Genomic DNA, 24,320 nt, shown 5'->3' on the forward strand with positions numbered 1-24,320 from the left:
AGGGGCTCTGTGGGAGCCAGCTCACGCTTGACCCCCCCCCTCCCGCTGCCGCTGTATCAGAGGCAGTGTGGGGAGAGGGGCAGGTGGCTCCACAGGAGCTGGTACACAAGGTGAGCTGACTTAAAAGCTGGCTCCCCACATGCACCAGCTCCCCCATTCTCCTTCATCGGAGTTAGATGTTTAACCACCAGGGCCTGATGAAATGCATCCTAGAATACTCAAGAGCTGACAGAGGAGGTATCTGAGCCTTTAGTCATCATCTTTGAATAATCATGGAAGTTGGGAAGAGATTCCAGAAGACTAGAAAAGGGCAAATCTAGTACCCATCTATAAAAAGGGAAATAAGAACAACCCAAGAAACTACAGACCAGTCAGTTTAACCTCTGTGCCAGGAAAGATAAGGAACAAGTAATTAAGGTATTCATCTGCAAATGCCTGGAAGATAAGAAGGTGATAGGTATCAGCCAGCATGAATTTGTAAAGAACAAATCATGTCAAACCAATCTGATAGCTTACTTTGATAGGATAACGAGTCTTGTGGATAAGGGAGAAGCGGTGGACATGGTTTACCTAGACTTTAGTAAGGCATCTGATACGGTCTCACATGATATTCTTATCAATAAACTAGGCAAATACAACTTAGATGGGAGTACTATAAAGTGGGTACATAACTGGCTGGATAACCATTCTCAGAGAGTAGTTATTAACGGTTCACAATCATGCTGGAAGGGCATAACAATTGGGATTCTGCAGGGGTCTGTTTTGGGACCGGTTCTGTTCAATATCTTCTTCAACTATTTAGATATTGGCATAGAGAGTACGCTTATTAAGTTTGCGGATGATACGAAGCGAGGAGGGCAGATTAGACCTCTCTCAGGGATGGTGTAGATGGTACTGGATCCTTCCATGAGGACAGGGGACTGGACTCGATGACCTCTCAAGGTCCCTTCCAGTTCTAGTGTTCTATGAAAGGGAGGGGGCAGAAAGAAGACGGACGTGAAAGAGAGGGGCGCAATACTGAGAGTAGCCACTGAGGGCAGCTACATCACAGAGTGGCCAGCAAGGCTGGGGCTCCAGACTGGGGTGACTGCAGGGGGTGGGAGAAGGATATAGAAGGTCCCAATGGTTGGGTAGAGGCAGGAGAAAGCCCTGCCAGAGGGCCCCCTCGAGCTCCTCCTCACCTTCCAACCCTCACTCTTGCATCCCCCCATACTCCTGTTGTCCTGCCCTGCCCCCACCACATCCCCACAGCCCTGTCTGGACCTCTGCACTACCCCACCACCAGCCCCTGCCCTGAAGGACCCAGGCAATTCCAGGTAAGTCTTCTAGTATTAGAAAAAATAGTGGCTTATGTCTAGAACAAATACAAACAGCTCACATTTGATTTTTTTAATCTCTAGAGAAACTCTTACTTCTATTCTCTTTCAAAAAAAAAGAGACAAGAGGATCTCTTAGGTCACCAGTAAATAGACAATAAAAGACAACAGCAAGAATCCCAAGCATCATAGTTTTAATCAAACAGGAAAATATGAAAAAGATACTCAAAAAGACTGGAATAGCTCCCACTTTTGTATAAATCTTATAAATATTTCTGAAAGTTTGTTTGTCCCGAAAGATCTCCGAAGCACTGATTTCCTAACTTAAATAACTGGATTGGTTAGTTCTCAAAATCAAGTTCCCCGAGAGCCCCAATTGGGCCCACTGATAATTAGCTTTTAGTAGCGCCTGATCATAGGCATTTGCTGGACTCTTCTTTTAAGCGTGTCACAAACTGCAACTATGAGATCCTTTCCCTATGATAACAGAAAAAGTACTAGCTATGTTAATTTCTTACAGTAATATATAAGAGAAAAGTATTTCCAATAAAATATGCTATGTTAATGTCACTGACATAGTTCATTCATCACACCTTTTACTATATTTCCCCAGGTGACACCAGGTATTTCTGCCAGTTATTAAATAAATCCTAACTGTGCATTTTCCTGAGTTGCTCTCAGATTCTAAGAATAAGTTACAAAAAAACTATAAAAGCCAGAGCATGCATTTACAGTGTACCCTCACTGGGTTCTCTCTGTGGAAAGACGGAAAATGTGGTGGGAAAAATGTTTCATGTTCTACACATCCTTGATTTACTAAGGCGTGCCACTTTATTCATTAAGACCCTTGGACTATATCTTTGAGTCATCCTTCTGGATGAAGGGAACTGCATGGATCTCCCTTTACAGTTCATTAGTGAGTTTAGATAAATTAAACAGATCAGAATAAGGGCTAATTGCAATACCCACCCCCAACTCAGAGTCACAGTTCCCTGTACACAGAGCATTCATGACAAGCTGGGCAGCAAGAGACTTAAGCCCTAGATGCCAGTAACGGTATCACTATGGCGCTGTCCAGCTGTTTATGAAACATCAATATTTAAGCATCTTTTTCCATAAAATAAAAATATCTGCTTACCACAGGATTTTTTTTTTGTTAGAAGCAAGGGAAAACAATGAAGAAAACATTGCATATTTTAGTAAATATAAACACTATATGCCTAGAGAGTCACAAATTGGGTATGTTTAAGAAGTCTTCTATGAGTGACAAGTTACATGCAAACTCCATTCAACTGAAGAAATGGGTTGTGCCCATGAAAGCTCATGATACCATCTACATTTTCTGTTAGTCTCTAAGTTGCTGCAAGTCTATTTGTTGTTTATATTTTCCAACGTACATGCTTGTTAACTTGGAATGAATTTTAGCATCCAAGTCAGATGCCTAAATACACCAACTTGCATATGAATTGCTGATAAAAGTGAGCTGAGAGTCAAAGTGCAAAGGTAACACCAACCCACAAGCATCAAATTCTAAACATCTCCCTCACAAAGCAAATACCTCAGATATACTCTCTGAGGAACCTACCCCTGTAACAAACTTTATTGCCAACTCTGTCCACACATCTCTACAAGCAACATCACAGGACTTAACCACATAAGCCACCACATCAGGGGCTCATATAACTGCATATTCTCTAATATGATATATGCAATCAAGTGTCAGCAATGCCCTTCTGCCATGTCAACGGGCAAACCTGGATAGTACCTGCAACAAAGAATACATGAACACAAATCACACAAACCTGTATGGGAATATTTTAGCCAGCCTGGTCACTCAATCATGGATTTAAAAGTAGCCAATTTCTCCTGCCATTAATATCTGAATTTCCACATAAAAAACTAAGTATGGGACACATCCAGCCCACTTAATTAGCCTCATTAACTCAGGTCCTACAATTGACAGGTACGTCTGCTGTTTATATATAATCTTGGTTTCTGTTATTTACACTCCAGTTCATCTGACGAAGTGGGTTTTACCCATGAAAGCTCATGATTCTATACATGTTGGTTAGTCTCTAAAGTGCCAAAGGCATACTCATCATTTTTAAAGTTGCACACTAACACAGCTACCCTTCTGAGATACAACAGGCAGATTTCCCTGATTTATAGATAGCTGCTTTAGTGGTGAGAGGTATCACACAGAAAACTTGCTGGCTACATCTAGACTGGCCCCTAATTCCGGAAAAGTCATGCAAAGCAGGTAAGTCAGAATAGGGAAATCCGCAGGGGATTTAAATATCCCCCGCGGGATTTAAATAAACATGTCCGCCGCTTTTTTTCCGGCTTGGGGAAAAGCTGGAAAAAAGCGTCTAGACTGGCGCGATCCTCCGGAATAAAGCCCTTTTCTGGAGGATCTCTTATTCCTACTTGAAAGAGATTTCCCTATTCTGACTTACCTGCTTTGCATGACTTTTCCGGAATTAGGGGCCAGTCTAGACGTAGCCGTTCTGAATAGAATCAACTGCAGAGATGGAAAATTTTTGATGTGGGGGAAGGGGGCATTCCAAGTTTCTGATATGTGGTCAAAGACTACATTTTCCATGGAGGGAATGTGTGTCTGGGACAGAGGTAGGGTGCAGAAGGAAGCTTGGTGTAGGGGACTGGGATGCAGGAAAGGGTGTAGAATCTGAGAGGGAGTTTGGGTGAAGGAGGACATTGCAATATGGGACAGGCGGCTGGAGTGCAGGGTGCAGGAGGGAGAATGGCTGCAGGAAAGAATCTGGTCTGGAGGGGATGGGAGGGTGAATGTTCTGGGCAGGAGTTGTGACTTGGGGGAGAGGCAGTGCAAGGGTTGGGGAGGTAAGCAGGAAGTTGGCAGGATGGAGAGGCTGAGTTGCTAAAGGCAGGCTGTCGCCAGGAAGTGCTTACTTAGGTGGCTACTGACCAGAAGCCCTGAAGTCCCAGGCTGCTTAAAAAGACTGGCTGCTCCCTGTGGCTCTCTGTGCAGGGGGTGGGGTGAAGGACTTCATGTGCTGCCCCCACCCCTGAGCAAAATCTCTCCATACTGAGTGGAAACTGGGCAATGGGAGTGGAGATAGTTTGTTGGGGGCCAGGGCAGCGTGCCAAGCCTTCCCCACCACACCCATCCCCTGGTGCCCAGAGCACAGAAACACAGGGAACAGCCAGCCACTTAAAGTGGCATGGGGTTCATAGAACCATAGTCATAGAACCATAGAGCTGGAAGAGAGCTCTGAAGGTCATCAAGTCCAGCCCCCTACCCTAGGCAGCACCAATCCCAACTAAATCAACCCAGCCAGGGCTTTGTCAAGCTGAGACTTAAAAATCTCTGCTCTGAAGCTGCTCTGTGCCTCATGGTCCGAGCAGAGTGGCCTGCATCCAGTGGTTTGCTGGGCTGCATCTTGCCTGCCCAACTGTGACAGAGGTTGTGTTCCAAGCTGCAGCTGTGGAGAAGGCCAAGAAAAGTCAATAGATTCTTAGCTGATGTAAACTGGCATTTGTTCTGTTGACTTAAATACAGTTATGCTAATTTGTACCAGCTCAGAACGCATCCACTATTCTGTTCTCTTTTCTCTTTGCAGAAGTTTTCAGCTAAGACACATTCCAGAGGGGTGGACAGGCTAATAAATTCAGAATGATTCCAGTTTGGAACAGTCAATTTTTTCTGGTTATAGAATTTATAAGTTCCACTACATTTCATGCAGGAGAGGATAAAAGCTTAGATTTTGAAACTTCACCAGAAGCATATTTCAATGTGACAGAGAATACACAGAGGATTCTAGGTTTTTAACCATCACTTCCAACAATCCCTGAACACACTTCCAACAGGAATGAAGGTGTTTCTTTTGGAAACACAATGAATTAGATGCCAACTACTCCCAGTGCAGATTTAGGCCACTACTCAAGAAACTGCCTCAACAATGACAATGAAGACAGCCACCATCAAATTTAAAAACCCTTTGAAAAAGATTGTGGCAAAAATACTGTTAGAGCAGCTGGTGTTAACTTCCTACATTCTAAATAAAACTGCTGAGTACTTATGACAGAAAGGTTATTGATATTTTTGGTGGTTGTGATACACATGCAATTATACTTTCACAGAGTTTCAGAGGGGTAGTATGTTAGTGTGTAATAGAAAAAAATAAAAAATAATCCATAGTCCTGCAGCACCTTAGAGACTAACAAAAAATGTAGATGGTATCATTTAGCTTTTGGGGACACAAGCGAGGCACAAAAGCTCATGATACCATCTACATTTTTTGTTAGTCTCTCAGGCGCTACAGGACTATTCAATACTTTCACAGAGCCCATATTGATTTTGTTAGATCTGTCAACACCACTGGCTATCATGATCCCTGCACCAACCTCTACTGGTGAAAGACAAATTTTCAAGCTTACACAGAGCTTTTCTTCACGTCTAGGAAAGGAACTAGCGTCAGCTAAATAGAAGATGGAATAGAACATAAGAATGGCCATACTGGGTCAGACCAAAGGCTCATCTAGGCCACTATCCTGTCTTCCCATAGTGGCCAATACCAGACACCCAAAAGAAGTAAACAGAACTGGGAATCATCAAGGGATCCCTCTCTTGTCATCCATTTTCAGCCCCTAACAAACAGTTGCTAGGGACACCACTCCTACACATTCTGGCAAATAAATACTGATGGACCTAACCTCCATTAGTCTAGCTAGCCCTTCTTTGAAACCCTGTTAAAGTCCTAATCTTCACAACACCCTGTGGCAAGGAGTTCCACAGGCTGACTGCTTGCTCCGTGAAGAAAAGCTTCCTTTTGTTTGTTTTAAACCTGCTACCTATTAATTTCATTTAGTGACCCCTAGTTCTTTGCTTAAGGACTAGCAAAGTCCTAAACATACATTAACTTCGACAGGCTGCCCAAGGGGAAGTGGGTTAGCACCTCCGCAATCCCAGGACAAAGGAGGGCTGGTAACTTACAGTCCACTGTAGAGAACCGTTAACCCAACACCATTCCCGACTCCATAATCGTGAGGCCTTGTTTACACAGGCACGTTGTGTCCAGAAAGGGGTCGTGCCTGGACTCCACCGCCCCGCAGTCCGCCGTGTGGTCACTGCCCCTCGGAGCCTGCTCTCCCCCCCGACAGGCGAAACGCCACCGCTTGCAAGCGCGGGGGTACGAACCGCAGCGCGGGCGGCGGGCCCAGGCACTTCCCCCCCCCCCCGCGCTGCCGGGCCCGGGACTGCACCCGAGGGGCGAGCGGGGCTCTCCCGGGCCGGGCCCCTCGGAGCCCCCGCGCTGCCGGGATGCGGTGGGGGGGGGGGCGGCCAAGCCCCGCCCCGCTCGCTCCCCCCACGCCCCGGTTGTCCCGGTGACGCAGCGCGGCGCTGCCAGCCCCGGGCCCTCCGCGGCCGCCCGGGACACAGCGCGGCGCCCTCGCCCGGCCCGCGACACGCGGAGCCGACACCTGCCCCGCCCCCCGCGGGTCGCCCAGGCCCTCCCCCACCGGCGGCCTCGGCCGCCCCTCCCCCACCGGGCCGGGGGCTACTCACCGGCGGGCTGAGCGACACAAAGCGGCCCCTCTAATGGCGGCGGCGCAGGAACCGGGGGAGCCAGGAGCAGGGGGCGGGCGCAGCGGCGCGGCGCCCAATCGCAGCCGCCACGCATCTTTCAAACGCCAGCCCGGCCGCTCAGTCCGGCGAGCGCCGCGCTCGCGGCCAATCAGCGCAAACGCGCGGGGCGCAGGCGCACAACGAGGCGGGCTCCAGCCAATCCGCGCCCAGCGCGGTCCCGGCTGCCCCAGCAAACAAAACACAAGTGGGAGCGCGCGGAAGGGGCGGGGCGTAGGTTACCTCAGAGCTGCGGCGGGCTCGGCCGGGGGACGAAGCGCGGGGTTCGCGCCCTGCCCGTCTCCTCAGAGGTGACTCGTGCGGGGGGAGACAGCGCCGGTGGCACGCGGCCCCTTCCTCTCTCCCGCCCCCGTCTCTGCCGTGTGGGGTCCTGGGCCGGCGGGGCTGCTTCCTTCTCCGGGCGGCCTGGCAGGAGCTGTGCTGAGCCCAGCTGGGGGGTGCCGGGACCGCCTGTGGCGCTACTTTTAGTACCACAGCCCGGGTCCCCGCCGGCGGCCTGGGCTGAGTCAAGCAGCGAGGTGTGTTCCAGCCGGGGCAGCCTCGCCACAGTGCGCCTTGTGCTTGATGCTGGACTCCGGCTGGACTGGACTGTGGCACTAAAAATAGCACCATGGGTGGCCCTGGCTCCAGTCCTGGCCAGCAGTCTTGCCCCAGGACCAGCTGGAGCCAGGGCTGCGGGAGCTTCTGGGACCAGACCACAAGCTCCAGCAATAGCAAACTGGAAGGCAGAAGGTGAGGGAAGGGGAAGGGAGGTGAGAAGAGGAATGGGCTTGTGTGGAGGGGAGAGGGGGAAGGGAGAGCAGGAGAAGAAAGGGGAAGGCACCAAGGGGCAAGACGGAGACAAATACCCGGGGCCAAGAGGAGATAAGGAGTGGAAAGGACAGGAAGGGGGAGGGAAGGGGTCAGTGGGGGTGGAAGAGGGGAAGGGACAGAGTGATGCTGAGAGAGGAGAGGGGCAATGGGGGCAAGAGGAAGGAAGAGGAGGGGGGAGGAGCGGGTGCCAGGAGAAGAGGGGTTGAAAGGAGGGGTGAGCATGAGGAGGGCAGGGGATGGAGCAAGTCATGTGTGAAGGAGCAGAGGGGTGAGGGGAACTAGGGCAGAAGGTGGTGAGGGGGAGAGAGGGGAAGGGGGAGGCACCAGGAAGGTGCAGGGGTAAGGAAGGGTGCAAGTGCCAGAGGATTGTGGGGGTGAAGCAGAAGGGCAGACACTGGAGGGGAGGGACGGGCACCAGAGGGCAGAGGAGCGATGCAGGGCAGGTGGGTAGAGGGAGGTGTTAGGAGAGGGGATGGGGAAGGACATTTACAGACAATCAGAGTGGGGCTAGAGGAGGAGTGGATGTGGGGAAGAGAAGGGCTGGTGCGGGGGGGGGGGGGGCAGGTCCCAGGAGGGCTGAAGGGAGTGGGAAAGGCAGGAGTCAGGATAGCAGAGGAGGGTGAAGAGTGGGGGGCAGCAGGCACCAGGGGAGCAGATGGGGCAAGGGTAAGGATGTTAAGGACTAGTTGACTATTCGATAAGCAAATGCTTATTGGATAGTCAGTCAACTAGTCGATTCCTCCCTCCTTGCTGCCTCTATCAGATTGAGGCATCAAAGGGGAGGGGGAGAAAGAGAGGGTACTTCAAAGTGGCAGCACTGCACAGAGCCCATATCCGGCAGCAAAGGGGGAGGGGAGGAAATAGGGATGGGTACTTCAAAGTGGCGGCGCTGAACAGCTGAGCCATTGATCAGCTGTGCGGCGCTGCCACTTTGAAACATCAAGGCAGCGTTCAAAGGGGCAGTGTCGCACAGCTGGTTCCTGGCTCAGCTGTGCGGTGCTGCCCCTTTGAAATACCGCCTCGGCTCCACGCAGCATTTCCGCAGAACCTGGGATTGTTTGGGGAGTCCCCAGCTGACCCCAGGTTCTTGGGGAAATGCCACACGGAACCCACGGTCAGTTGGGGTCATGCCACATGGAGCCTGGGGTGAGCTAGGGAGTCCCCAGTTGCCCCGGGCTCCGCATGGCGTTTCAAATTGGCAGCGCAACATGGAGCCTGGGGTCAGCAAAGGACTCTAATTTTTGTCCCCCACTTTTGCCTTGTCCCTCCTTTATCTCTGCTATTATAACTCAAGCTCCCTCCCATTTCTAACCCATCTCCTAGGTCTCCCTGTTTTTCTCTTAGGCTACGTCTACACTGGCATGATTTTCTGGAAATGCTTAAAACGGAACAGTTTTCCGTTATAAGTATTTCCGGAAAAAGCGCGTCTACATTGGCAGGATGCTTTTCCGGAAAAGCACTTTTTCTGGAAAAGTGTCCGTGCCAATGTAGACGCGCTTTTCTGCAAAAAAAAGCCCCGATCGTCATTTTCACGATCGGGGCTTTTTTGCAGAAAAGAAATCTGTGCTGTCTACACTGGCCCTTTTCCGGAACAGTTTTCTGGAAAAGGACTTTTGTCTGAACGGGAGCAGCATAGTTTTTCCGGAAAAGCACTGATGATTTTACAGTAGATCGTCAGTGCTTTTCCAGAAATTCAAGGGGCCAGTGTAGACAGCTGGCAAGTTATTCCGGAAAAGCGGCTGATTTTCCGGAATAAGTGGCCAGTGTAGACACAGCTTTACAATGTGGGTTTTGGTCACCTTCCCCTTTCAAACCTAGTTTAGTCAGTCTGAGTCCAAATACTTCCTTCCCTTTCCTTGAAAGGTGAACCCCATCCCTGCTTCTTAGAACAGCAACCCATGGTCAAGAAAGCCAAAGCCCTCCTGGTGACACCATCTTCACAGCCAGGCATTCACCTCCAGGATGCACTTGTCTCTGCTTGGGCTCCTACCTTTGACAGGAAGGATTGAAGAGAATACCACCTGTGCTCCAAATTCCTTCACCCGTACTCCCAGTCCTCTTGATCTGTTCAAGGTCACACCTTGCAGTATCATTTGTGCCCACATGGCTGAGTAGCATGGATGCAGAAGCAAAGAGTGAGGGGGGATTCCATAGAAGCCTTCAACTTCCTGAAGGGAGGTTCCAGAGAGGATGGAGAAAGGCTGTTATCAGTAGTGACAGATGGCAGAACAAGGAGCAATGGTCTCAAGTTGTGGTTGGATATTAGGAAAAACTATTTCACTAGGAGGGTAGTGAAGCACTCGAATGGGTTACCTAAGGAAGTAGTGGAGTCTCCATCCCTAGAGGTGTTTAAGTCTCGGCTTGACAAAGCCTTAGCTGGGTTGATTAAGTTGGGATTGGTCCTGCCTAGAGCAGGGGGCTGGACTTGATGACCTTCTGAGGTCTCTTCCAGCTCTATGGTTCTATGATTCTATGAGCATGGGATAGTAATCAGAGGGGCCGATAATCCCTGACAATACCTCTGTAACATTTTGGATATGGGCCTTTGGCAGGCAGCATACCTCCCAAGATGTCAAGTCAGGGTGACAATTGGGTGCCTCCTTCCCCCTCAGAAGAAAGTCTCTAACTACCACTACCCTATGTTTCCTCCTCCCAGTTGGCACTGTCACATTTCTCCAGTGATGAGGACAATGGTGTTCAAGCCTCCTTTTCACTGCACCGCATCTCCCTGGTGGGACACCACTCACAACCACACTATACCTCCACGGCATGGGAAATATCCCCATGGTATGGACATCCATGAATGCTACCACCCATAACATACCCTGGCCATTGGCCTTACTGGGGTCCATGGAGCTTGTACTGAAAGCACCACAGCACAAAGCCTAGTCCCCATAAACAGGGAAGCTACTATACTCTTTGCATAGCTTCATCAAAACATCAACCTGAAGCAGCTGAGGAGCAGGAGACATGGATTCCAGAGGAATCAGCACCGGGCACCACTCCTTCAACTAATTCCTCAACCACCATGTGCGGCAGATGATTTTATCCACCTTCAGGAGCTGTTCAAGCAGCTCAAAATCACCGAATAAGTATCTGAGTCTCAGCATGAACTAACAGATATTCTTCAGGCTGTGCCCTCTCCTGAGATAGCGCTTCCCATCAACCTAGCTATTATGGATCCAGCCAACATAGTCTGGCACACTTGAGTGTCCATACCTCCTATGTGCAACATAGGGCTGACAGGAAATATTATGTTATATTGAAAGGTTCTGAGCTTTTCTTCACTCATCCTATGCTAGACTCAATTGTGATAGAAGCACCTCATCAGAGTACAAAACGCCAACACTTTTGCACTACCTCAGTCGATAGGATAAATAAGAGACTTCATCTTTTTGGATGCAACGCTCACACTTCCTCTACTCTACAGTTTAGGATTTCCAACTATTTGGCCTTGCTGACCAAATATGACTAGAAATTACCAGGGCTCGACAAATTATGGAAAACCCTACTTGCCAGACAAAAAAGGGTCTCGCCACTCTCCCCCCAAAAAAGTGTTTTTTTAATGGCATAAATTCCTAATAAGAATAAGAACAGTAATTACTAATACATTCTTAATAAATATCACCCAAGTTATTAATAAATATCTTATAAATGTCTACCTTTTCCCTCTGCTGCCATGTCTCCTCCCCTTGCTCCATCAGCTCCCCTGGTGCCTGCTGCCCCCCAACCCGTCACTCTCCTCTGCTGTCCTGACTCCTGCCCTTCTCACTGCCCTCAGCCCTCCTGAGACCTGCCCCCCTCTGCCAGCTCTTCTCCCCCCCCGTGCCCACTCCTCCAGTAGCCCCACTCTGATCATGTGAGCTACCCCTCCTCATCCCCTCTCCTAACACCTCCCTTTACACCTGCCCTGCCTCTTCCTCCGGTGCTGGTTTATCCCCTGCAGGTGTGTGCCCTTCTGCTTCACCCCCAGAATCTTCTGGCACCTGCACCCGCCTGGTGCCTCCCCCTTCCCTCACTGCCCCTGCCCCCTTTTCCCTCTTTTTCCTTGATACCCACCCCCTCAGCACCCTCTGCCCCCATTCCCCTCATGACCTGTGCCCTCACACATGCATTGCTCCATCTCTACCTTCTTCATGCTCACCCCTTCTTTCAAGCCTTCTCCCAGTACCTTCCCCTCCCCCCTCAAGGCCCCAGTGCCCTTACTCTCTTCTCTCCCAGCATCACCTTGTTCCCCCCTCCTGCCGACATCTCCTCTCCTGCCCTTTTCCTCGTTGTCTCCAGTTGGCCCCCTAGGATTTGTCTCTTCTGCACCCCTGTCCCTTGGTGCCTTCCCCTTTCTTCTTCTTCCCCTGACCTCCTCCCCTATCCTCCCCTCAGCCCAAGCCCCATATTTTTCCCCTCCCCTCCTCTCCCCACAGCCCAGCCCAGCCACTTCCCTTCCCCCAGAGACAGCTCTAGGTTTTTTGCTGCCCCAAGCAAAACATTTTTGCCCCCCCTTTTTTGTTTTCTTTTACACGTTTGCATTTTGCAACGGTTTTTGTTCGTTTGTTTACATTTTTGTCCCAGCGTTTTAGCCCTATAAATAGCTAATAGCATCTTCATTAATTTTTTTCCATAAAGGCAAAGGCGCTTCAAGTGAACTCCCCCTTTCACTCGTTGCTGGGTCACAGCAGCCTTTTCCTTGGCCTGTCTAGCCCCTCCCTATGGACAAGCACCCCTCACTCCCGACCCACAGAGGAAACAGGGAGCAGGGACAGCACAGAGCCAAAGGGGTGCAGGGAACAGTGTGGAGGGGGAAGGGGGGAGAGGGGTGGTGCGGGGAATGGGAGGCACAGCCAGAGGGACACAGGGATCGGGGGGGGGGAGCAGTGTGCGGGGTGCGGTGGAGGCACAGGGAGTGGGACGTGGGGAACAGGAGGGGCAGAGGGATCAGGGGTCTAGGGCCAGTGCAGGGAATGGGCAGCACAGAGCTGGGGGGGCAGGGATTGGGGGGTGCGGGGTGCAAGGGTGGTGCAGAGCCAGAGGGAGAGCAGGGGATCCAGGGTGGAGGGTGCAGGGGTGGCGTGGGGAATGGGTGGCGGGAGCCAGATGGGGTGCGGGTCGGGCGCAGCGAGCCGGGCGGTTGGCCGGGAGCGGTCTCTCGCCGACGAGGGGGCTGGGGCCGCGGCAGGACTGGAGCTGGTGGGGCAGGGCCTGGCTGCGCTGCACGCTATAGCCAGCTGCTGGGGACATGTGGCCAAAGCCGAGCTGCCACAGCCCTTTAAAATCATCTGCTGGCACCCCGCCTCCTCGCACCACAGCTGCATGTGGGCAGCCCGGTGCTGAGAATTGCCGCAGTTCCCCCTCCCCGGCAGCGCTCTGCTCCTCCGCCCGGCCAGTGGATCGGATGGGGCCGTGCCGCCCGTAGAGCGGGCTTCGGCCAGCCCATTACAACAGCCCACCGGGCCAGTCCACCCCTGCACTCACCAGCTGGCAAAATCTACTCGCCACGTGCGAGCAGGCGAGTGTATTTGTCAAGCCCTGGAAATTATACCAAGCTAACGAACTTTGTGGAGGACATACCAGTGGCAAACAGGCCACTATTCAGAGCCATAGTTTCTGAGGGCCAGGTTATCTTCTATAGCACTTTACATGCAACCCTTGATGCTGAAGACATAGCGGCACGGTCAACTGCAACTACAGTTGTTATGAGACCCGCCTTGTGGTTTTCACGTTCCACTTTCCCATGTCCAGTCCATGGACTTGCTGGCGAAAAACTGTTTGCCAATAAGACCGATGAGGTGCTCAACATTGTGAAAGATTCCACCTTACGTATCCTTGGCATTCACACACCAGCAAACGAGATTCCAGTACTTTTACCAGTGGCCTCATTACATGGTGTACACCATGATCTGATTCCATCCAGCCCAGGAACAGGACCTGAACTCAGCACCGATGCCAGTGATTGGGATTGGCACTCCAAATACCTCCACTGAACATGCAAATTTTAAGGTTTGGTAAAGGGCCTCGAAAACACTCCAAATGGTTACCAATACCAGATTAATGAAAAGAAAAGAGAACGAACTTTTATTATTAGCACTATATTCCTGTTGCAAGCATAATGACAAGATGGAACAGTAACACAATAATATACTCATGGAGGAGAAATTTACCATGGGCCAGGAACTTAGTTACAAAGGAGAGCAAAACCCATTTTTAAATGTGTCAAGTATGGGTTCTCTTGTCCAGGCCTCGTGCGCATAGCCGAGATCTACCTGAGCAACCTCACCATGTCACAAGGATAGCAAGAAGGGTATCTACCAATAAAATAGAGCTTCTCAGAGTCCAGCACTCAACACCATACATGGGCATCACACCGCACCCAGACCACACCCATGCCACTCCCAGAGCACAAACAATACCAAATATGGCAATAGGCAATAACATAAAAACCCCTGAGCCCTAAGCTCGGGAAGGACTCCCGAATATTGGAAGACAGAATTTGAGTCTGGCTTAGGACTGATCACCCAAAGGCCACCTCCCACCCACCCACTGAATCTAAAAAGGGGTGTACGAATCTCCAGCATGCTCCAATTCCTTGTACAGGCAGTCCCCGGGTTACGTACAAGATAGGGACTGTAGGTTTGTTCTTAAGTTGAATCTGTATGTAAGTTGGAACTGGCGTCCAGATTCAGCCGCTGCTGAAACTGACCGCCAGTTCTGACTTACATACAGAATCAACTTAAGAACCCCAAGCGTCCCCAAGTCAGCTGCTGCTGAAACTGATCAGCAGCTGATTCCAGGAAGCCTGGGGCAGAGCAACTCTGCCCCGGGCTTCCTGTAGTCAGCGCTGGTCAGTTTCAGCAGCGGCTAAATCAGGACGCCTGGGGCAGAGCAGCTAGGGTGCTGCTGGGTTGCTCCAGTAGCGCCGCTCCTCGGCGCTACTGGACCAACCCAGCAGCACCCCATCTGCTCTGCCCCAGGCGTCCTGATTCAGCCGCTGCTGAAACTGACCAGCAGTGGCTGAATCAGGACCAGAGCAGCTGGGGTGCTGCTGGGTTGGTCCAGTAGCGCCCAGAGCGGCGCTGCAGGACCAATTGGCAGCGCCCCAGCTGCTCTGCCACAGGCGTCCGGAGAAAAGCCTAGTCTGCTGGGGGAGGGGGACGTACTAGCTGCGCCCCCCCACCCCAGCAGACCAGGAAGACTCGGGCGGCGGACCGAGACGCACCGCGGTCCCACCGCCTGGGTCCTTCGCGGCTTTGCTCCCAGTCTCCCTGGTCTGCTGGAGAACAGCAGACCAGGGAGACGGAGAGCAAAGCCTCTGAGGACGCCGGCAGCGGGATAGCCGCGGGGCGTCTGGGCTGTCCCGCTGCCGGCTTCCCCCGTGGCTTTGCAAAGCCTCGGGGAAGACGGCAGCGGAGCAGCCCAGGCGCGCCTGGGTTGCCCCGCTGCCCGAGCCCCCCCCCCCCGCGGCTTTGCAAAGCCTCGGGGAAGCCGGCAGCGGAGCAGCCCAGGCGCGCCTGGGTTGCCCCGCTGCCCGAGCCCCTCCGCGGCTTTGCTCCGCGTCTTCCTGGTCTGCAGACCAGGGAGACGCGGAGCAGCTTTTCTCGCCCGGAGTACACGGGCAGCGGGACCACAAGGTCCCGCAGTCCGTGTACTCCGGGGCAGCCCCGTTCGTAACTGCGGATCCGACATAAGTCGGATCCGCGTAAGTCGGGGACTTCCTGTATGTCTTTGTGCTGTTGTCGTTGCTGAGTTTGTAAGTATTTAATTTACCCTCACTGTTTGTTAAGTGGTTTAAAAGAGACAGGTTAGAAAATATATTGCTCAGCGGTAACTTTTACCTTTGCTATTGTCAGTGTTAAAGAAACAGTTTTTGAAATGTGTATATATTTAACTTAGCTGTAACTTAGGTAAAGCTTTAAAAATTGTTGTGGTTCAATAGTTTTGTGGCAAATATTGGGTAATTGCTCATTTTAAGTTGTTCAGTTTAATAAATCATTCCATCTTTGATAAAACTTGTTGTCTTGCCATCATTCGGTATTTTTCTCTGGGCATTTGGCCTTTAGCCTCTGGGGCTCCCACCATTTTGCCGAACTGAGAACCAACAAAATGTACAGACCAGATCCCATTTCCCAAACTACAAAACAATAAAATCTAATGGATTTATCTAAACTTTATCCTACTTACAGACTGAAGACTATTTTCTTAGAGAGAGACATTCTGTCCCTTTCAATAGCGGGAGAGTTTGAAATTCCTACCTACATTTCTATTGGCTGCCTGCCACCTGGCTTAGGTAAGGGACATAGTTAACCCCTTTGTCCCCAGGATGCTGGCTAACCCTCATGATCATGATAGGGAGCGAGATCATGATCCCTATGCAGCAAAATGATAAGGCTCTAGAATTTCAGCATCAGCCACAGAATCCACCTTTCAGCCATACACACTATACCATGAGGCAGTTTTATGGCAGATACTCTCAGCATGCACTTTCCCCAACACCACGAATGGGTGCTCAACCCTAAGTGTTGTGCCCACTCTTCCTCAGATGGGGACAACCCACTATTGACCTATTTGCAACATCTTACAACTCCAAATGCAAATTCCTTTGCACCAAAGCAGGCCTTAGATGGGCATCATTAGGGGATGCCTTCCACATGCCATGGAAAGACAGGTTCTGCTATGACTTCCTCCCCCGATACCATTACTCATCAGAGTAATTCAAACGATCAGGACAGACAGGGTCAGACTCATTCTAATACACCCTGCACGGCTGAGACAACTGTGGTACCTCTTCCTACTCAGAATGTCAGTCCGCGTACCAATCTTACTCCCACTCCAGCACAACCTCATCACTCTGGACCAGACGTGAAAAGCTTATCCAAACTTACACAAGCTACCTCTAACAGCCTGGCTCCTCCATGGCTTTCACAACCAGAGCTAGAGCATTCCAAGCAAGTACAACGTGTGCTCATCCACAGTCGTAAATCTTCCACCATTATATACTTCCTTCCATTATACACTTAAAAGTGGAATCATTAGTGTATATCCAGACAACAGGATTCTGTTAACAGTACCTCTATCATTCATAGCAAAATGCAGGACAATGTAGCACTTTAAAGACTAACAAGATGGTTTATTAGATGATGAGCTTTCGTGGGCCAGACCCACTTCCTCAGATCAAATAGTGGAAGAAAGTAGTCTTCCACTATTTGATCTGAGGAAGTGGGTCTGGCCCACGAAAGCTCATCATCTAATAAACCATCTTGTTAGTCTTTAAAGTGCTACATTGTCCTGCATTTTGCTTCAACTGCCCCAGACTAACACGGCTACATTTCTATCACTATTCTATCATTCATACTGGACTATTTCCTCAATCTTAAAGAATTGTCTCCATCTATCAGTTCTATTAGGGTACATCTGGCAGCAATCACAACTTTTCATCACAAAATACATGGCACATCTGTTTTTGCACACCCCACAATGAAATGCTTTCTAAAAGGTCTTCAGCTTCTACACTGTGGATAGACCAGGCATGCTTGGAACAAAGGAAGGATAAGGGGGGGATCAGAATGTAGGGAAGTTGAGGGCTCCTCCAGTGGCACAGTGGATAAGGTACCCAACTCCTGAGCTAGAGGTCAATAGCAAAATGCTATTTCAAAATAGTTTTTGTGTATAGATGCGTTATTTTGAATTAGCTTAATTCGAATTAACTAATTAGAAATAAGTTAATTTGAAATAGCGCTGTAGTGTAGACATACCCTAACTGCTTTCAGGCTCTCTCCACAGGCACTGTAGTGGAGAATGCTTTGGCAGAAACCTCTCAGGGAAGAAATCAGAAGGGAACACCATCTACCGGAAGGCATGGGATGCATTGTCCTGGGGTTGGGAGTTCCATGACCACCACCTCCAAAAGAAGAAGATGGGTGGTGGTGGTCGGGGACTCCCTCCTAAGAGGGACCGAGTCATCCATCTGCCATCCAGACCTGGAATCTTGATAAGTGTGCTGCTTACCAGGAGCTCACATTCACAATGTGACCAAGAGTCTTCCAAAACTGATCAAACCTTCAGATTGCTACCCCTTCCTGCTTCTCCATGTAGGAACTAATGATATGGCCAAGAATGACCTTGAGCAAGTCAGCAGATTATGTAGCACTGGGAAGAAGGATCAAGGAATTAGAAGCGCAAGTGATGTTTTCGTCCACCCTCCCTGTTGAAGGAAAAGATCCAGGTAGGGATCAGCAAATTGAGGAAGTAAATGTGTGGTTGCACAGGTGGTATTTGAGAGAGGGCTTTGGTTTCATCAACCATGGGACTCTGTTCCAGGCACAAGGATTGTTAGGAAGAGATGGGAATCACCTAACCAAGAGAGGAAAGAGCATCTTCGCGGGCAGGCTTGCAAACCTAGGGTATGTCTACACTAGCTAGGTAGTTTGGGCTAGATAGGCAAATGAGGGCAACCAGAGTTGCAAATGAAGCCCGGGATTTAAATATCCCGGGCTTCATTTGCATCTTCCCGGGCGCCACCATTTTTAAATCCCCCTTAGTTCGAACTCCGTGCCCGCGGCTACACACGGCACGGAGTAGGTAGTTCGAATTAGGATCTCTAATTCAAACTACCAGTACACCTCATTCCACGAGGAGCACACTGTTGTGGGCAGGGGAGGAGCATGTGCACTTTCTTGTCTTCCCGTTCTTCTGCATGCTCCGGGAAGTCTGGAGGAGGGAGTTAAGATGATGGTGCAGTATTTGGAGCAGCTGGATTTTTTAAAGGAGCCACACATGCACATCTTCCAGTGCTGCCCACAGATCCTGCCCCAGAGAGCGTTGTCTCTCGAGACCTCCAGGTACCAACCAAGTTGCCCTGCCCCCTCTCCCTTGGCCAGAACCCCCACGACCAACCTGGCCAGACTCCCTCCAGCACCCTATCCCTTCCCCCTGGCCAGACCCTCCCACCAGCACTCTCCCCTTCTCCCTGGCCAGACACCATCCAGCACCCTGCTACTGCTTCCTGGCCAGACCCCCTGCCAGCACCTTGCCCCCCCCCTGCCAAACCCCCATCAGCACACTGCCCCCTGGCCAAACCTCCACCAGTACACTGCCTCCTGACCAGACACTATCTAGCGCCTGTACTTTTCACCCAGATTCTGCACCTCCCTCCCTAGTTCACTCACTGGCAGCCCTGCCATGCACAATGGATCCTTTTTTTGGCCCCCATCTCAGAGTGTGGAGGGGACCACAAAATCTACTAACCCTGGAATCCCAGAATAGTTAATCTGGCCTGAGGCCTTGCACCTCAGTCCTACCTACCCTTTCCCTATGGGGCTGGAGTGCGAGGGGAGGGTGGTGTCTCAATTGGGGTCACATCAGTGAGGCTTGGGGGGGTTTGGAGGGTTTTTTTGCATCTCACCCGTGTGGTTCCCCGACTGATTTTTCTGTGGGTCAGTGGTCCCTGACTCAAAACAGGTTAACTGCCCCCCATAAATAAAGACAACGCTGAAATGTTTTGTGTTGGACATAATGTTTTATTTAAAAATGGCCAACAAACCCCCATTTGGGGCCAAGACCCCATCTGGCTGCAGCATCATAACACTCCTGCACCTCCCACAGACCCCCCCCCCAACCCTGAGCCCATCATACACCTGAACCCCCTGCCCTCAGCCCCTCACATTCCCAGAGTCCTGTACCCTCACATCCCCAGTCTTGTGCCACAACACTTCTGCACCCTCCACACACTGCAAACCTGTATCCTGAGCCTATCATACAACCAGCCCCCCCTGCCCTGAACCCCTCATATACCCTAACCCAAACTCCTGCACCCCCACCTCCACAAGTCTGCAGCCCCCCTCATAAACCCCAACCCTCCATCTGACCCCAAGACTCTCCAGCCTAGGGCCCCTTCTCTGAGCCAGCATCCCCTTCTCCACCTCCTCCTGCATCCACATTCCCTCCCAGAGCTTGCACCTCTCACCCTTCCCACACCCAAATCCCTCATTCCCACCCCAGAGCCCGCATCTTCTGTCTCAACCCAGGGAGAGTGAGGAAGGGCTGGGGACAGCAAGTGATGGAGAGGAGGGGAATGGAGAGAGAGCGAGGCCTCTAGGAAGGGGCGGGGTAGATCTTGGCTTTGCCCTGACATTTAAAAAGTGATTTTGGGTGTAAAAAGGTTGGAGACCACTGCCTTGGAGGGGAGGCCTAGCTCAGTGGCTTGAGCATGGGGCTGCTAAACCCAGTGTTGTGAATTCAATCCTGGGGGTGGGGGGTGCATTTAGGAATCCAGGGCAAATCTGTCAGGGATAGTGCTTGGGCCTGCTGTGAGGGCAGGGCACTGGACTCAATGATCTCTCAAGGTCCCTTCCAGATCTTTGAGATAGGGATACCTCCATATATTTTTGCTAATGGGCAGCAGGTTTAAAACAAATAAAGGAAGTTCTTTACACAGCACATAGTTACTCTGTGGAACTCCTTGCCTGAGGAGGTTGTGAAGGCCAGGACTATCACAGGGTTTAAAAGAGACCCAGATACATTCATGGAGGTTAAGTCCATAAATGGCTATTAGCCAGGACGGGTAAGGAATGGTGTCCCTGGCCTCTGTTTGTCAGAGGGTGGAGCTGGATGACAGGAGAGAGATCGCTTGATCAGTACCTGTGCGATTCACTCCCTCTGGGACACCTGGCATTGGCCACTGTCGGCAGACAGGGTACTGGGCTGGATGGATCTTTGGTCTGACCCAGTACGGCCGTTCTTATATTCTTCTGAGTGATGCACGCATGCCACAGTCCGACCCCTCCCTCCTCAGTTCCTTCTTGCTTGAACTCTGACAGAGGGGAGGAGGCCAAATGGACATGAGCAACATCTCAAAGAACAGACCAGGTAACTCTTGTTTCTTCTTTGAGTGCTTGCTCAAGTCCATTCAGCAGAGATGACTGGATCAGTGTCTGCGGAGGGGGGTGGGATTTACGAGACTGCAGTACAGCCCTGCCAAATGCACCGTCCTCCCTGGCCTGCTGCGCGATGGTGTAATGAAACGTGAGTGTGTGTCCCGACAAATGTCCTGGATCGGGACTTGAACAAGGTCGGTGCACAAGGAAGCCTGAGAGCTGGTGGAGTGGGCCCTACTCAACTCAAATGGCTGGGCCCTGCCGACTCATAGCACATGTGGATGCAGGAAGTGCTCCATTTGGACAGTCGCTAGGGTCTGTCAGGATTGCAAAGTGAGTGCTTGCTATAGCCAGGGCTGGAGCATGCTGTTCCAAGCACCGTCATTGGCGGTACAAAGGAACTGAGAGGGGCGGGGCTTGGGGGAGCTCTATGTAGTGCAGTATGCGTGAGTCATTCCAGGGGGTGCTAGGGATCCCGGCCCCTGTGAGGACTGCTTAGGGAAAAACGTCCGGTCCTGGTGCATGTGGCAGGCGCACACATCTACGGTGAATAGACATGAGCAAGCACTTGAAGAAGAAACAAAGGTTACTCGCCTTGTGCAGCGACTGGAATTCTCTGAGATGAGTGTCCCTTTGGGTTCTCCATGGCCACTCTCCTTCCCTCTGCTTTAGAGACTGGGGATCTCCGACGCAGAGACGGAGCAGGAGGGCTCAGGCTGCGCATGTGTGGTTCTGATCTGCATGGCAAACGCCATCAGCACCGAACGTGTGTGGCCTGCACAGGAACCACTTCAAAATCTCTGATCCAAGTGCCGGGATAGCGCCAAGACCAGCCATGGAGCACCCACAGGGCCACGCGTCCCGAAAACATCCAGACACTGCTCAAGGTGAGTAACCTTTATTTCTCTACTGCTCGCCTGGTGCAGGAAGGTCCCCACCTCCTGCACAAAGAGTTGCTCATAAGGGTCCCTGAAGAGAGAAGATGCTGGAGAAATGTTGCTTGGGGCCATGCAGCCACAAGAAAAGAGACACCAATGGTTTGAGAACAAGGGGGGAAGGGAGAATGTGTCCAGGAGTTTGACTGGGCGCCAGGCTTTAGTGCACACTCAAAATGGCTGCCAACGGCCCCCATGATGTCATGCAGGGCTGGACTGAGCTGGAAAGAGGGAAGTGAGATAATGGCATTGATCCTTCTTTCCACAGGCACTCTACTGTGACGGTCCCCAGGATCTGGGCGGCAGACCAGCTGGAACTGCTTCCTAAGTAATTTGTGGGATGTGAAGGCCCAGCAAGTGGGGCCTGGGCCGACAGGCCGTTAGTTCATGTAACCTCCCTTTGGCCTGCTCCGAGAAGAAAGCATGTTCCTCAGACCGGAGGCCCTGGATGGAGAGTCCTGAGGACTGCACCACCACAGAGGCTACAACCCTGGCTGCCCAGTCGGCTGCATCCCAGGCCATCCGTAGGGAGCCCTTTGTCACTGCTTTCCTCCGACCAGCTGTGAACTGAGAGCCTGACCGGGGTACTGCACCCACGCTGGAATGGAAGGGGCTAAGGCCACGGTGTTAGCAATGGAAGCCACATTCCTCAACTATGCTGGGTGGCTCCTGAGGACCACTGAGGAGGAAGGATGCTCCTTGCCAGCTCCAGCCAAGGAGCAGCCAGGTACCTAAACCGAGGGAGCAGGAGACCCCCAAGGCCCAAGCAGTCTCCCAGGGATGCCACAGGGAGATTTAAGTTATCAAGGGAAGCACCCCAAGACCTTGAAGACACCTTAATTCAGCTACAGGAGCCATGGTAGGAAGCAGCCCAGGGAGGGATTAGCCAGTGTCCTGCAGCAGTCAGGTGTGGTGGGCAGATTCCCCACAGACTGCGGCACACTTCATCACCCATATCAGGACCCCGGGCTGGGACCTGGTGCAGCAGGTAAGGCCTAGAGCCCCCCACCTACCCAACCCTCCACTTCGAGGGGCGGCAGACCAGGACTTCGGCTTTTAGGCCACACTATCCTGCAGTCAATGGGAGCCCTATTGACGTTGGCCATTAGGCCGCATGTCCCGACAGACGAGAGGAGCCCTAGTGGAACTGGTCATTGGACCTTACAGCCCGTCCCCAGCTGAGGGGGGTTCACATACGTATAGCCGCCCAAATAGGTGTGGCAGTTCAATACATGCAAGTGGAGACTGGTTGCCCAATTCACTTTTTTTTTCTGAATGCAGCAAGTTTCTTTGCATCCTTATTTTTAGGCATTTGCCTGGCTCTGCTGTTCCTTTCATTAGCTGTGGATGCTAACAATGACCCAGGGGATGGGTGGATGTATAGACAGTCAAAATCCACAGCACAAAGTTTTCTTTTCTGCCTCTTTGGACATGAGCAGTATGGCAGGTGGGGTCTGCTCTAGGACCCTGGTTATCTTCCAGACCCCTGCGTGCACAGGACGTGCCACTTTACCCAAGGCTGCTGAAGCTAAAACACAAACTTTTATGTCCGTGGGCTCTGCAGCCTCCTGTGCCTGGAGGCCCAAATTAGCAACCATACCTGTTAATAGACTCTGCTGTGCTCTAAACTCATCAGTGGGAGCAGAATGGCTTCATCCAGAGAAGGGAACAAGGATGGTGCCACAGGGGGCAGGGACTGGACCAGATTTGTCCCTGTGGTATTGGTACTTGTATCTTGTCTCCCCGTTGGGGCACGCACACCCATGTCTGAACCCTGTGCCAATGCAGTCAGTCCCTGCTCTGAAGCAGCTGCATTTGCTGCTCCTGGTTGGCTGGAAACACTGTTCTATCCGGTTGGACTCACAGGGCAGCAGGCTAAAAAAAACCCCAAACTTGCTGCAACTCCTTTGTCGTGGAATCTGCAATTTTCTTGCTCCCTAACTTCCCGTCTCCAAAAAATCCCCCAAGTGCAAAGGTCAAAAGATCGCCACACGCTGATCTTTTGAAATGGACCTCAGGGGACTTTTGTCAGCTCCATTGTGCTTTGGTGCAGCTGCAAGCACTGTTGTGCAGCTGTAGCCTGAGACTCAGAACGCCTGAGTTCTGTTCCAGATTGGAGACAAGTGTGTGTTCTGTTGGTCACAGCCCTCATGCCCTTATTCTCCCCATGTGATCCCCTCCTGTTCTCCCATTCTGGTTCCTTCTCAGTCCTAGTGAACTCACCTGGACAGTCCCAGTCTCTCCCCCGACATCCTGCTCTGATGTCCCAATTTACCCCTCTGCACCTGACACTAAATGCCATGGACTGATGGGCTGTCCCTTCTGCATGAGCCAAGCACCTTTGTCTCCAATGCTGCCTGGACACCAACAGGGGAGCACTGAGAAACCAGGGAGCAGAGTGTCTGCTCTGCGTTCCAGTGCCCAGGGCTATAGTGGCCTAGAGCAACAAATGCAGGAAAAGCCCTGGTCAGTCACAGCGGTGCTGAGCTGGGAGCATGCAAGCCCAGAAAGTTTCATTGAAGAATTTAACACCTAGCTCTAAATCACTTTTACTGAGCAGGAGTGAACTCTCGAGACTCAGAACTTAACCAAATTTAGGCAATTTTTCATAGGAATAGCAACAGGCTTGGCCCTGCCAAATTTCAAGTCCTTGCTCCAAAGCATGGGGGTATTAGAACTTAACTGTACAAAATATTTTATTTGGGCAAAACAACATTATCTCCTAATCTCATTTTCATAAACTATTGGTAATTCATCCCGAGGCAGCCCC

At 51.3% G+C, this 24,320-nt stretch overlaps 1 protein-coding gene across 13 annotated transcripts in view; it reads right to left on the bottom strand.

Moving 5' to 3' along the window:
- The window catches only part of HP1BP3 (heterochromatin protein 1 binding protein 3), a 60,087-nt gene extending 53,074 nt beyond the window's left edge, over nt 1-7,013 (bottom strand). For 3 of the 13 annotated variants that reach the window (XM_075906528.1, XM_075906518.1, XM_075906515.1), the window contains exon 1: nt 6,862-6,998. The gene's annotated coding sequence lies outside the window, so the exon portion shown is untranslated. Of the gene's footprint in view, nt 1-6,288; nt 6,437-6,861 lie in introns of those variants that run through there. The other 10 variants (XM_075906520.1, XM_075906519.1, XM_075906524.1 and 7 more) reach the window with 8 other exon arrangements.
- Nucleotides 7,014-24,320: the final 17,307 nt, after the last annotated feature.

Source organism: Pelodiscus sinensis, chromosome 23, assembly GCF_049634645.1.
Source record: "Pelodiscus sinensis isolate JC-2024 chromosome 23, ASM4963464v1, whole genome shotgun sequence".
NCBI lineage: Eukaryota > Metazoa > Chordata > Testudines > Trionychidae > Pelodiscus > Pelodiscus sinensis.